This window comes from Lactuca sativa, chromosome 8 (assembly GCF_002870075.4).
Source record: "Lactuca sativa cultivar Salinas chromosome 8, Lsat_Salinas_v11, whole genome shotgun sequence".
In the NCBI taxonomy this organism is placed as follows: Eukaryota; Viridiplantae; Streptophyta; class Magnoliopsida; order Asterales; family Asteraceae; genus Lactuca; species Lactuca sativa.
In genome coordinates, this window is record NC_056630.2 from 161,550,657 (window position 1) to 161,560,142 (window position 9,486).

Below are 9,486 nucleotides of genomic sequence, written 5' to 3' on the forward strand. Positions count from 1 at the left end.
CTCAAACCAAGGCTCTGATACCAACTTGTAACGACCAAAAATTTCAACTAATTTAAAATTTTCTAAAACAACTCGATTCCATTAAATTTATTACAAAAAGGTTTTTCAATACAATTTATTTTAAGTATTCCCAGAATCTCATCACGACATAAACACGAGGAGTGGTACGATCACACCTTCGCCTTGCCACGGTCTCCTGAAGAACCTGAAAAAAAAAACATAAAACCACAACTGTAAGCCCGAAAGCTTAGTGAGATATCCCCAAAATACCAACCACATATACCATACACGCATAACATGCCACAACATATTTGATCACAGAACAGCCATGCACTTCGGGTCTACTGTGTGACTGGTCCGTCGCACCGGCCAACAGTCCACCTGGTCCACCCTTCGAGTCTAGCCACATACATCGAGTCTGCAGTGTGATTGGTCCGCCCGCACCGGGCATTCAATCCACCTGGTCCACTCTCTGAGTCTACAGTATGACTGGTCCGCCCGCTCCGGGCCTTCAGTCGTCCTGGTCCACTCTCCAAGCCTCGGCACGTCCGGTTCGCCCCCTTGGGGCCTACAGCCAATCCGGACCGCTCGCTGGGCCTTCGGGTCAACCGGTCCGCCTTGGGTATCTTGGCCTACAGCACAAAGCAGGACCCGCCTCAACCCAACTCCAGTCCAAACAACCATGTGCACATAAACATACAATCATATAGCAATACACAGTCAACAAGTCGATCAAACAGATCAGATAACATATCATCATCCTAACCAGGATACCGACCTAACCGGTCACTAGCATAGCATCGCCCTACATCTCAGAATACCGATCTCAATCAGGTCTCTAACATCTACCATCCTAGCTACCAGGATGCAAACATATCAAAGCAATAACATAACAACAATACCCGGATCTCAATCCGATAAGGGCCGGCCTTGGTGCCTTAGACCCTGTTAATATAGTGAGGATAGCTCACCTCGAAACTGACGGCTGAAAGGACAAGATCCTGCTGCTCCAAACTCCGACACGAACTCCTCCACTGAACAACACCAAAACACTAAACTCAATAAATACCAAAATACCCTTGGAAGACAACTGGTGAACCCTTGGACAAAGTCAAAGTCAACCCCTGACTGACTCAACTCGCCGAGTGACCCCGAGACTCGCCGAGTTCAACAACTCTGAGTCCACTCACATACAACTCACCGAGTCATCCCCTTGACTCACCGATTCACGGTTCAACCAGAAAGATTAGGTCTCTTTGACAAGACTCGTCGAGTTGTTCTTCCAACTCGTCGAGTTCCAGGCCATCTTCATCCAACTCATCGAGTTGTTCTTCCAACTCGTCGAGTTCCAGCCTATCTTCAAGCAACTCGTCGAGTCAAGCATGTGACTCGCCGAGTACCATCGGTCTGAATCCATATAAAAGCATTCTAGGCCATGCAATTGATCCAAAACATAGATCTAGCCTCCTACAACCCATCCATCACGTAAAGTGGCAAACTTTACGTGAATCCAAAGAGATCTAGGCCTTTTATACATTAGGGCTAGGGTTTGGGACATGATGGCTCCATCAATCACTCACAAACAGAGACTTTCATGCCTTCCAACCCTTCTCCATTCCAGATCTGAGGTAGCAACCTCAGATCTAACCTCTAAACTCCAAAACACCAAAAGATATGATCTCTAACACCCCCAAAATGAAGAATCTAGACAATAGTAGATCAAACAATGAAATGATACCTCAAAAGGAAGCTTCCAGGAAAGATTAACCCGAATCCTTGCAAAGCCCTTTGCGACTCTACTCGTCGAGTCCAGCCATGGACTCGCCGAGTTCCCCTTCCAAATTACTCTTTTAGCCCTTCAACTTTACTCTTGACATTCCGGGATGTTACACAAGGCTAACGTGGTAGCCGATGCCCTGAGCAGGAAAGAATACTCAGGTCGCCGGGTGAAGAAATTATCGATAACCATCCACTCCCACCGAATATCATAGATCAAGGGAGCCCAGTCAGCTACATTGAATCCGGAGAACGCCACAAATGAAACACTACGTGGGATGGATAAAAACCTTGAAGCCAAGGAGGACATAATTTACTACTTCATGAATAGAATATGGGTCCTTAAACTTGGGGGATTTAGAGTGATAGTCATGAACGAGGCTCAAAGAACGTGATATTCCGTCCATCCAGGTTCGGACAAGATGTACCTGGACATTAAGCAACATTATTAGTGGCCAAAAATGAAGGCAGAGATTGCCACTTACGTGGGCAAGTGTCTTACTTGCGCCAAAGTGAAAGTGGAGTATCAGAAGCCCTCGGGGTTATTGCAACAACCAGTAATACCTGATTGGAAGTGGGAAAGGATTACTATGGACTTCATAACCAAATTACCTAAGGGAGTAGAGGGATTGGATGCTATCTAGGTTATTGTTGATAGATTAACCAAATCCACCCATTTACTACCAATAAAAGAATCGTACAAGATGGAAAGATTAACACGAATCTATAGAAAAAAGATCGTAAGACTTCATAGGGTGCCAGTGTCTATTATCTCGGATCGGGATAGTAGATTTACTTCAGGATTTTGGCAGTTGCTCCAGAAGGCAATGGGAACACAACTAGACATGAGCACTGCTTACCACCCTCAAACAGATGGCCAGAGCGAGAGAACCATCCAAACACTCAAAGACATGCTCTGAGCATGTGTGATAGATTTTGGCAAGTCATGGGATACCCACTAGCCTTTTATTGAATTCTCGTACAAAAACAGCTATCACACGAGTATAAGGGTTGCTCCTTTTTAGGCTTTGTATGGTCGCAAATACAGATTGCCTCTCTGCTAGCTGAGGTGGGTGACACCTAGCTGGCAAAAGGGCGATAACCGAGCAACATTCTTACCGGACCAGAGATCATTTGAGAAACGATGGATCATTTGAGAAACGATGGAGAAGATAATCCAAATCAAAGCTCGACTCCAAGCATTGCGAGACCGACAAAAGAGCTATGCTGATAAACGATGAAAATCTCTAGAATTCCAAGTCAAAGATCAGGTACTATTAAAGGTCTCTCCCTAGAAAGGGATGATTCGTTTGGGAAACGGGGAAAACTAAATCCAGGATACATTGGATTGTTCAAGATTCTTGCCCGAATTGGTCCGGTGGCATATAAGTTGCAGCTACATGCGGAGCTTAGCAACGTACACCCCGTGTTCCACTTCTAGAATGTTAAAAAGTGCTTAACAGATGAAACCCTTGTCATTCCTCTGGAAGAGATCAAAATAAACGAGAATCTCCTGTTCGCGAAGAACCGGATCGGAATTCACATGGGAACAGAGTTGCATTCTAATTGTGAAGATTCGATGTAACGCTAAGCGTGGACCGGAATTCACATGGGAACGCGAGGACCAGATGAAGCAGAAGTACCCTCACTTCTCACGTTCATGATCCTACCTTTCAAAAGAATTTCGGGACGAAATTCCCTCTAACGGGGGGATGATGTCACAGCTAGCATTTTTAGCTAGGAAATTATGTTTTCATGTAAACATCAACTCTTGTAAGACTTGTAATCTAAGTGGATATCATATTCTATGCTCAATCAAAAACATCCATTTGAATCAAAACTCTTGAGTGAAATCCAAAACCTAACTTAATACATCTCATATACTCAATGATGGGTTTGAAACCCTAATAACCTGGTTCATACTTAGTATGGGCTAGGATCCTTTTATTGGGCCTAATGGGCCAATAAACCTTTCATTTGATGATTTAGGGCCAAATAACCCTATTTGGGCTCTAATTGGACCCACATTCGTCAAACCATGGCATTTAGGCCTTATTGGGCCTAATATGTCTCACCTTATTATCATGGGCCATGATAGGCCATGAACCACTCTATTGAACCATTATGGGCCGTAAACCCCATCCCTTCACAACCTTTGGGCCGTGAACCCATAAGAAGAGCCAAATGGGCCAAAAACTTCTACAATTGGGCCTTGTAATTTCTAGAATATACAACATTAGCCAAACATACTTTTTATTTCTTCCCCCCCCCCCCCTCTCTTTCTCTGTTTGTAAAAAAAAAAAAGAAATAATAAGAGGATAATTAGGGTGTTGCCACCTAATTATTGTTTAACGAATATCTAAGCACATTACACACCATACAACCATGCATTTCCATATCTCCATGCAACATCAAATCACTCTCTTCCTTCTTCTTCTTATCCAAGGCCGAGAACACCCACAACACTCCCATTTTCACTTCACAACCCACTAAAAAGACCCTCTCACATCTCTCCAAAACATCAAAGATATTCTACCTCTTTCTTCTTCAAAATTTGGGACTAGAGAGTGTTCACCAAAGTTTTCATCTAAGATCATCACTTTTGCAACTTCATAGATCTCGAAAATCTATTCAAGAAGCTTGTGAAAGCCGAAAACCTCTTCAATCTTCATCAAAAACCGAAACCTTCAAAGCAATGTGAGTTCATACCCCCTATTTTCAGTTTTTACTATGTTTTGGGGGAGAATACAAGTTGTTTTGTGTAGATCTATGTGTGTAGGCATGATTTTGTGTGTTTTTCATGACATATATGTGATTATGTGTTATAAACTCCATGAACTTGATGTTCTTTGTACAACATTACACTCATTTCAACTTATTATGCAATGAAAAGGTTTTAAAATACATGAAAGCTACTTAAAACTAAGAAAATTGCATAAGAAGGCCAAAAGTGACAAAATAACAAAAAATGGGGCATTTTTAGGTAGCTCAGGTTTTTAGGGGTTCAAAAAGTATTAATTTTGCTAAATCTAGATGTTTATGGCTTTTGTGACCCTATAATAACTAAAAATGTAAAAAATTTCGCAACTGGGCCATATTTGGGCTTTTCATGGCTTTGGGCCAGAAATTGTAAATTTTTGGACTTTTGTGGGCTTAAGTGTCATTTTCAACATAGTTGTGCCAAAATTGTAAATTTTTGCTAAGAAATACTAAAAATGTGAATTTGTTAGAATTTGGGCCAAAAAGATAAAATTATTTATAAATGGGCCAAAAATGTATATTTTCATAAAAACAAAGCCCAAAAATAATAGTTTTGACAAATGGGAGTTAAAAATATTGTTTTTACTAAGTCTAGCCATAAACACAAATTTTGTCCTTTAAGAACCTAAGTTGTCATTTTTACCAAAAATATGCCAAAACTATAAACTCTCGGTTTTTAGGACCAAAAATAACCTTTTACGAACAGGCGAACTTTATGTCACTTCGGTAAACAATATAGCTTGAACAACGAATGTAACAAACCACAGATCGATATCGATATTCACGTCCCTATTGGGATTGGAAATAATATACATGTTAAGTGGGCCTTAATTGTCCTTTTACATATATATTGGGCCCGGGATATATATATTCTCATTCCTTTTGAGCATGGAAATAATCTACATGTTTAGTGGGCCTTAGTGTCCCCTTACATGTTTATTGGGCATGGAATCCCTTATAAGTTTTCTTTTTTGCATAAATTCGATTAACGTTCTAGTGAGACGTGTCGGTTCACACCTATTGAATGTACAATCGTAGCCTATAGTTATAACCAGAGTCTCCTGGAGGAAGAGCGGGAGTTTGTGTATAGATCTATACGGGAGTGACACCCCACACCTGAGCTATTCGCTACAGTTAGACTATGCCATTCTAAGGTGAAAAAAAACCTTACCTTATTCTGTCGGCGTCAAAAAACACCATGACAGGCGAAATTGTTTGAATTATTCTCTTTATACTGGCACAAACATTAACACACATGCATTAATACAAGATCAGACACAAACATATCAATCTTGTTTTCAGAAAATATCGGATTTTCTGGTGTTTACAAAGTAATATAAAACATTTTTTCAAACATGCTTATGAACTCACCAACATTTTGATGTTGATCTTTTAAATTAACTTGTATTTTGAGGAAACCGTTGAGCAGGTTGGGCAGAAAGAATTCATGGATATTTTGATATATTTTGTTTCATCATACTTTGAATATTTTGGCATGTAATATTAAAATACAATATTTGATGTAAACCAATGACAATTGTAATATTACATGTGTGATGATGATGATATTATGTTTCAATTATATACTCTATGATGATACTATAAGAATGAAGTCACCCAAGCCCCCGGACGTTTCTGCCGTCTGGTTCGGGGGTATGACAACATTCATTCCTAATTCAAGAGTACCGATTAGATATAATTATTTATTCCTGATCCAAGAGTATGGATTAGGTAAACCCATTCATTTTTGAATCCGAGAATATGGATTATGTGACGAACGGCGGGATGGGAAGATTACTTATATGAGAGATATTTTTATATTGCGAGTTTTGATATATATATATATATATATATATATATATATATATATATATATATATATATTATAACATTGTGGGATTGAAATCCCTGTTTACTCACCAAGTTTATCCAACCTGAGCCACTCAGCTTCTTTTTATCAAAGGTAGTGGTACAAAGGTACATGCATTTTGAGAGATTCAAGAAGATGTACATCGTTAGTATATTAAGACATTGTAAGTCTCTGTTTATGCTTATATTTTATCTCAGTTATGACATCTCGTGTTTTAAAAATATAAAAAAACACATTTCTTCAAAAATGCTTTGATAATATTATTATCGTGTGTTTAGGACAAATTCTACATAATTAGTATTTTTAAGAGTACTCTAATTTGATAAGTATAAATAAATTGGTATTTTCTAGTCGTAAAAATGGAGATGTCACAGTTGGTATCAGAGCATTTGTTTAAAAGAACTAAGAATGTGTATCCTAAACTTAAACTTAGATGCTAAGCGGTGATCGTGAGGAATATGTCTATTGTATTTTAGGCAGTGTGCCTGCAATGACACATCACTAGCTTACTTTAGGAATGATACCTAGTTTGATTTATCTGCTAAATGAATTATGCATTCTTTATCAACGAGATTCCCTACAATGCTATAGGTTGCCTAACTAACTGCTATTATTAGGTTTAAGGTCTACTCCATACCTTGAATTAGAACAAGCATATAATTTTGCAGAGTGGTAATGAGGGTTGTGCGTCAAAACCTTCTGTCACATCCTGTTTCGGATCGTCCGCGATTAGGGTTCGTTGGCTGCAACTCGGGCATGAGGAAGTCTCGGGGTTGCGACGAGTTACTAGAAGCGTCGGGCATCTTGTCACATTTCTGTGGATATGAGGTTCATTGGAAACGGAGTTATATCGAGGAAGCAATGGAAGTTTGAAGTTTTGGCAGGAATAATCCCTTATTTGAGAAAGGTGGCAACTGAGTACGCTGGGTATACGTGTGTGTACACTTAGCGTACTCATGTGCGTGATTTCTAGGTGGAGCCACCTATTACGATGGGCGTACTAGGCACTGAGTGAAAACCCTAATTTTGGGTGTGACCATATATATACACAATGAGATTGCCTATTTCCTGGCCACCATCCTCGGATTTCAAACCCTCTTAAACCCTAAACCTTCGTTCATGGAGCTTGTGAGTGCATTTGAGAGCCTTTGAATGTTTTTGAGTGGTCTTGGAGTGAAGAAGAAGATTTAGAGAAGAAGGAGTGAGAGTCCAGGCCCTTGGATCTAAGCATATTTATGTTAGGAGCATCATATAGAGGTATGAAGCTTCAAACTTTCTCACTCTTTTGATTTGTGCATCTTAGTAGAGTATTTTAGGGGTTTTGTGCCAAAAGTTGGAGACTTTATGAGATATTGACCTCCAGAGACTTTGATCAACCCCTTTGATTGTATTTAGTTGTGTAATGTCACAAAAAATCAAGACTTGGATGTTGGAATCAAGCCATGCATGAGATATGAGCACTTTGTGATAGAAGACTAAGAGTTTTGTGTGTTTGTGACCTTATTAGCCATGCCAAATCTTAAAGTAACTAACTTTATGGAGTAAGAGCTATTAAGGAGTCCAGATCGGTTATTTGTGCCAAGGTCTTAACTCATTAAGACCAAATGAGTAGAAAGAGTGAATAAGGGAGGTACGCTGAGCGTAATTCTAGTACGCCCCGCGTACTGACTTTTGGGCTGAGCGTACCAAGGGAGGTATGCCCCGCGTAACCTAATTGTGGACTTTTGGGCTAAGTCTCATTTTGGGCGTTGAGTGTTGGGCCCATAGTTTGGGGTTGTTGCAATAGAGTTTTGGACCAAAGGAATATAAATATGTGCTTTGGGCCCTTGATTTGGGCTTGCCATTTAGATTTGAGAGTTAGGCCTCAGGAGAGCCTATTTATTATTGGGCCTTGGTGAGCCCAATGGGTTTTAGGTTATTGATGGGCTGGTTAGTGGACTACCTTTAGACCTAATGAGTGGAAGTTTGGAATTAGTTCCTAATTGGGTTAATTGTCGGTTTGGCTCAGAGATAGAGGCCGGTGCACAGCAACAACATTTATAGGGGATGTTCCTCATCCTAGGTGAGTCTTCTCACTATACTTTACCTAGAGTGCTATCTATGTGTGACCAGAGGGTCTTATGTGTTTATTTTGAGTACTGTGAAATCCTCCATTATGTCTATGTGATTTTTGTTGTGTATTATTCTTTGCTTACTGAGTTAGGACCGGAGGGTCCACCCGAGTTATGGAACCGGACGGTCCTGCTGAGACACATTGACTGCAGGGTCTTATTGTGTTATAGCCTCGATTGGCTAATGAGTTGTGTGTGGTATTTTGGGGAACTCACTAAGCTTCATGTTTACCGTGTTATGTGATATGTGTTTCAGGTATTTCTCAGGATCGCGTGAAGGCATCGGTTTGATTGTACACACCAGTGGAAGAGTTATGTTTTGAGGATCCTGGATTACTAATCAAACAATTATGGAGTTGCGATTTGTAAATTATATAAATGAGATTTTTGTGAAATGTGTTCTGAGAATTATGTGATTTTAAATGAAAATTTTGTTTGAAAATTTAAGGTATTGCAAGTCGGTATCAGAGCCTTGGTTTGAGGGATTCGGATACACCTTCGGGTATGTCTGGACTCAAATTGGGGATTTGAGAAAAAATTTCAAAACAAATGATTTTTTATAAAATGAGCAAGAGTTTCTAAGAGAAAACAAGAAGGAGCAGTGTGTACAATCAGCCAGAGCCTGAACGGTGATTTCCCAAAATATCATTACTTATTTGTGTTATGAGTTATTATTGAGATATTAGAGATGCATGCTAGATGATATGCTAGGTATTTCATGTATATTAGGGCTAGATTTGCTTGATTTGTGATGCCTTAGCCTAGGAATTGTTGTTATCTGTGACGTGCTTTGATTATTTGCGGAGTAATCGTATCCAATAGAAATCTTTTAGAGAGAGAGCTTTGAGTAGAGGAGTAATCTAGGAGGGATACCAAGATGAGCATTGGAGAAGCCTACTGAGGGAGTAGTTAGATACCTGTGAGAGCTAGGGTTGCTTGAGTTCGGTGATACCTTTTGAGGGTGAGCCC